Source organism: Mauremys mutica, unplaced genomic scaffold, assembly GCF_020497125.1.
Source record: "Mauremys mutica isolate MM-2020 ecotype Southern unplaced genomic scaffold, ASM2049712v1 Super-Scaffold_100125, whole genome shotgun sequence".
Classification (NCBI taxonomy): domain Eukaryota; kingdom Metazoa; phylum Chordata; order Testudines; family Geoemydidae; genus Mauremys; species Mauremys mutica.
This window is the reverse complement of record NW_025423274.1, coordinates 1,133,850-1,139,972: the sequence shown is the minus strand read 5'-3', so window position 1 is coordinate 1,139,972 and position 6,123 is coordinate 1,133,850.

Sequence of the window (6,123 nt, the reverse complement as noted above, 5' to 3'; positions counted from 1 at the left end):
GAAGTGTTTTCTTTTGTTTGTTTGTTTGTTTATTCATTTCCCCCAAATCGGCCAGAGACGATTGCCATCGGGCAGGCTCGGGAGCCGGTAGCGGTGGGGGGAAGCGGGCGAGGAGGCGCGGAGCTGGGTGCCTACGTCCATACCGGACCGAAAGCCCCCAATCCCGTCCGATCTCGGAAGGTAAATCGTCCCGGGCCTGGCTAGTACTTGGATGGGTGACAGCCTGGGACCTGCAGACCCCAAAGCCTCAGGGGGAGGGGACCCTGGGCCCCGGGCGTAGTTGCCCGGACTCTCCCGGCCCCACCCTGAGCCCGGCTCCCGGCAAGCAGGACGGCCCTGGGTCCCCCTGCCCCGAGGCGGCCCAGGCGAGCCCTGGCCTGCCCTGAGGACGGCGGGTGCGTGGCTCCCCCGAGCTCCCTCCGCGGAGGACACACGGCTCCTGACGTCTCAGGGGGAGACCCCCCCGGGCCCTGGGCGGTCTCGCCTGGACCCTCCCGGCCACCCTGCGCCCGGCCTGCAGGACCACCCAGTGTCCCCCCCGCCCCGAGGCAGCCCGGGCTACGGCCGGTGGGTGGCTCCCCCGGGCTTCGTGGACGGAGGACCCGCGGCCCCCGAAGCCTCGGGGGGGGGAGACCCCGGGGCCCTGGGCAGACGACGAGTTTGGGGGACGACCGATAAGCCTGCCCCAGAGAGCCCGGGGGAGAACCGATAAGCCTTACCCCAGAGGAGGAGGAGGCAGGCTGTAGTGCAGCAATATATGCAGAGGACTTTATCTGAGTTCTTAAAAATCAAATTACTAATTATATCGTTCCTAAAATATTTTATACCGACTCCCTGACATCTCATCCCAGCCCATCTTAAAAACTCCTCCTCTCTCCATTTTCTGGGATGAGGAGTTGCTGCGCTAAGAACTATGATTTTATCTACCAAATTTTCACCTGCATATAAATAAGACAAATCAATCCATGTGTCCCTAGAGACAATATGTCTTCTCCATTTTCGCACTAACATATTCGGGATTTGTACACTAAATTTGGTGAGAGCTAACCCACCGTCTCTCCCCCTAGAATAAGATACCCCATCCGTAGTGCATTGAGGTAGATGTAAAATATCTTTGACTATCCTCCTAACTAAAATATCCAAATCATCTAAAATGTAAAATGGGGGTTCTATTAAAAGCAAATTATAAAATAACCTCAGTAAAACATAAGTCTGTAAAATCAATAATCTTTGAGCTGGTTTCAAGGGAGCCTTACTTAAACTCTCACTCCATTCTATCAATTTCTCCTTAAGTAAAGGCCCTCCTATACCAATTCGTGGGTCTATTCATGCCCCTAAATATTTCTCAAATTCCCCCGGCTGAACATACTCCATCTCCTCACTCCCTATTGTCCATCTACTTTTCGGATTCACTAAATAAGTTTTATATTTAGGTAAAATGTGAAATCCCTTTGTTTTATTCACATTTATCTGAAGATTAGTGCTATTACAAAAGCTCTGTAAAATACCCAAATTTTTAACCATCCCTAAATGTGAACTACTTAAAATTGCCACATCATCGGCAAAAGCCAATGACGTGACTCTATTGCCTTGAACATAAAACCCACTTCCATCTAACTCTAATTTAGTTAAAAGCGGATCCAAAGCAATATTAAATAAAATTGGGGACAGAGGGTCACCTTGTTTTACCCCTCTCCTAATTAAAATAGACTCAGAATGTTTATTCCCAACCCACACCCTCGTTCTGCAATTATCATACAAATCTCTAATAATTTCAATAAAACGTTCACCAATATCATATCTCTTGAGACCAGCTATTATGTGCCCATGTCCTACTGAGTCAAATGCTTTAGCCAAGTCTATAAAGACTATGGCTATTTCATCTCCCCTGCACTTGGCTCCCGTTATCAGATTATCTAAAATAGCAATGTTTTCCTCACAGCCGGGAGCAGCTATGAACCCTTTCTGTCTATTACAAATTTTCACTGCCTCCGATAATCTCTTTGCTAATATTTTCGTATACAATCTTACCCATACTGACCCAATTGTTAGTGGCCTCCAGGAGGTTAATTTCTTCAATTCCTCCTCCTCCTCCTGTGTTTTTGGTATTAAAATCGTTCTATTCTCCTTAAAAACAAATGGGACCTGCCCATTTAAAAACCACATATTAAAATTTTTTGTGATAATTAAGGAGTCTAAGTTAAAAATGTCCCTTAAATCACTCACCTTAATTTTATCCGTACCAGGGGCACTATCTTTTTAAATCTCCCTTAAAACATTTCTAACTTTATCCACTGAGATCGGACTCATTAATATATCATTATCCGCCCTCTCCATAGATGAAGGCCACCCCGCTATATTCCCATGTCCAGCATTTCCTAAAATATCGATAAAATACTTTTCTATTTCATCCATAGGGATTTCACAGTTCACTTTATCCGGTTCTCCCATAATAACTCGAGCTAATCTTCTCCTATTTTTGTTAAATAATTGCTGATAAAATTTATATTTTGCTTTTTTTGTTGCATACCTCCTAATCGCACTGGACTGCTTCTTCCTTTCAGTACCTACTCCCTTCCCTCTACCTTTAGTCCTCATCTCAATTTGTTTATCTCCTCCAAGATTCTTTCCATCTACTAATGAGAGACATATCTTCTCCAATTCAGTCCATCCAAATGTTTTAGTTGAATCCTCCTTAAGTAATTCTTCAATTTCTATCAGACTATTCATTATATCTTTACCCTCTCTACTTTGCTTTCCCCACTTACCAATTAAACCCCTAGAATCCACTTCTGGATTCCTTTTCAATGGTAAAATCTTTTCTCTCAGGGGAGGAACATCTAAAATACTTTCTATAATTTCTCCTACCTCAATCTTGACTCTGAACAGGGATTTATTTCAAATCCCTTTAGTTCTGTGGCTGGTACAATATAAGGACCATGTGATTTCAATAGTTGTGACACTGGGGTTGTGGATGTTGTAACCGTATCTCAGATTGAATAATGATGTTATAGCTGATTCCAAGCAGCTTCCCCAAAGCAAAGCCAATTGGTTCTTCCCTACAATTGGTGATCCTGGGCAGCAGTTCTGCTCTGTTTTCCATGCCAGAAAAGTTCTCTGTGGCATGATAAAGGAGTAAGTGACAGGTAGAAACCCCTCCATCATTCATGGTGCAGGGAGCCGGGTTTGCTGTTCAAATTCTGTATTTCACCAACGTCCAGGTCTGGGAATGTCCAACGAGGGCAATTCTAATGGGAGGCTTGATGCAGGGGTGGGAATTAACAGGATTTTGAGGCTCTTTGGGGAAAAGAGACTTTACTGGCAAGGTTTGTCTCTGTTCCTATTTCACCTTGTGGTGTTGTGTCAAGGAATCACTGTTTGTTTTTCTGTTCTATTAATTCAACTGTAAACATTAGTCAATGAATTGTAAACATTGGTGTCACTTGAATTTCCCCTCTGCCAGCCAGAAGGAACTGAAGTTTATGACTGTCTGGGAAAGGCAGAGATCGTAAATTGGGAGATTTCAATGGCTGCATTTGTGGGTGAATCTTTTACATTCAGATCTCAGTGCACGGAGTGAAATACTAAGGCAATGTCTGTACTATGGGATTCTGTCCACTGAACTTACACAGTTATTACATCTCCTGGGTGGCTGCACACTTGGCTTCTTGTGTCGGCAAAGCACATTCACGGTCATCTGCCATGAGATCCAGCTAGGTCGGGGTTGTCCTGGGCTCTGTGGGGGCAGGGCTCAGCTGGGAGAAGGGGCAGACTAGGGGATTTTGTGTCTGATATTTAAGGGCTTTGTCAGTGGGAAGCTGTAGGTCACATGCTGGGGGTGACAGTGGGGTTTGAGCTGGGGCAGCAGCAGAGGAGCAACGTGTGTGTGGGTGTGGGGGGGAAGATTCACTTGGTAAAAATGAACCTGCCAAACTGCCCCCTCTGCTGGAGCAAAAGCCTCTCGTTTATCTCCTCAACTCCCCTCCATGAAAATCTCCACCCCTCCCCCGGCGCTGAGAGACTCCCTCACTCCCATGGAGATTTGTAATTGTTCCGACTCTTCCTTGGTCTTGTCCAAACAGTTTTCCCAGACAAATGATCAAGGACATTTCAAATGAGAAAAACAAAACAAACCAAATGAAAACCAGAGAAACCCCCACCACACCCAGTGGGGGGCTGAATTTTTCTTCTGAAATTTGGAGACAATAAAACTGATCCCTCTGTTGGCCAGAAACCGAAGCTAGACCTCCCCCGCTGTAGCTGTGACTTCTGCTACCGAACCACCAATGCTCTAACTCAGAGGTTCTCAAACTCCATGTGTTTTTTGGAAATATGCTTATAAATGTGAATATGATGTAACTGGAATATGCTTTATGTAAAAGGTCTCTTGTAAGGTATCATTACAAAGCTTATTATCTACTGAGTGTGTTCATCCTATTTGTATGTATGTATCATTCTTGTATCTGAAGCTAGAAATATGAAGTATAACTCTGAGGCCTATTGTAATTATGCAAAGTGTGGGCCATTAATGGTGCTTTGCAAGCTTGATGGCTCCCATTGACTAAGACAAGTGGTTGTAAATGGCTCTGTATACTTGCAAACCTTCCTGGGTGGGTGGGGGCCAGCCCTGGAAGAATGGAGGCTGGGGTCTCACAGGACGAGTGACCATGTCACCTGATACTGATTATCACTACAAAAGTGTTTTTTCTCCTGCTGATAATAGCCCACCTTAATTGATTACTCTCGTTATAGTTAGTATGGCAACACCCATTTTTTCATGTCCCCTGTGTATATATCTCTTCCTACTGTATTTTCCACTGCATGCATCCGATGAAGTGGGTTTTAGCCCACGAAAGCTCATGCTCAAATAAATTTGTTAGTCTCTAAGGTGCCACAAGTACTCCTGTTCTTTTTGCAGATAAATGAATGGAGGTTAAGTCCATGAATGGCTATTAGTCAGGCTGGGTAAGGAATGGTGTCCCTAGCCTCTGTTTGTCAGAGGGTGGAGATGGATGGCAGGAGAGAGATCAACTCATTCTTTGCTGATACAGACTGACACGGCTGCCCCTCTGAAACCTGTCGTCATGCTGTCTGGGTACCTATGATGCTCAGCTGTCAGGCTGCCCTCTGCACTCACAGCTATTCTCCAGCTGTTTCTCCTCTTTGCGAGTTCTCTCCTCCTCTGTCGTTGATGCTCTCTCTCTCTCTCTATCTCCCCCCTTGGCTTTCCAAGCCCCTGTTGCCCTAGAATTTGACATTCCTGCATGTACCCCAGGACTTTACCTAACTGTAGTCAGCTATTGTGTTTGTTCAGCTGCTACCGTCTGAAAACCAAACGTCACATAACTAGGAATAATCTTAAGTAGAGGTGATGATGCTGACCCACTCGGAGTCACCATAGGTTATGTTCTTGTTAGCGTACGCTATAAAAGATGATGTAAAGGTACATACATTGGAGCATTCTGACCGAGGGAGTTTTTCTCAGGGCAAGGAGCTGATATCTGAACAGCACTGGGGAAAAGGCAATTCATTTTATGCTGAAACACTCCCTTTTATACCCAGACACTTGGCAGAAAAGTTTGGGGAAGGCAAGACTACAGATAGAGACACCAGGAGGGGAATGGGAGGGGTTTTTTGCCTTGAATTTGTGCGGCCCTGGGTCCTGAGGAAATGTATAACAGGGATAAAGCATGTTCAGATAATAGGATGGTGAAATGGTGCTTTGGCAAAATGATTATAAGGTAGAGAAGTGTGGATTCTGGAATCTCCTGTAATTGATCTGATTGGAGCCTGTGGGGTTCAAACCAGTGGAAAGAAGCATGTGGAGATGAGGTAAAGAGTAAGTTGACTCACGGTCAGTGTGGGGATGCACAGTAAAGCTAATGATTATGTATAAAAGAAGAAGGTTGCTGTGGAACCCACCGTAGCAGACATCTTGTCAATGGACTCCCCTGTGGAAAGGTTCTCCAACCATTTAAGGGCTGGAGGAACTAGTACGTCTTGGCACACATGGTGGTATATTCCGAGGCACATTAAGATTTAATGGGGCCCTGGGCAAAAAGAACATTTGGGCCCCCACACCCTGTGGGCCCAGGGGCACCAGGACTGGGAAGGCTGGGGGGG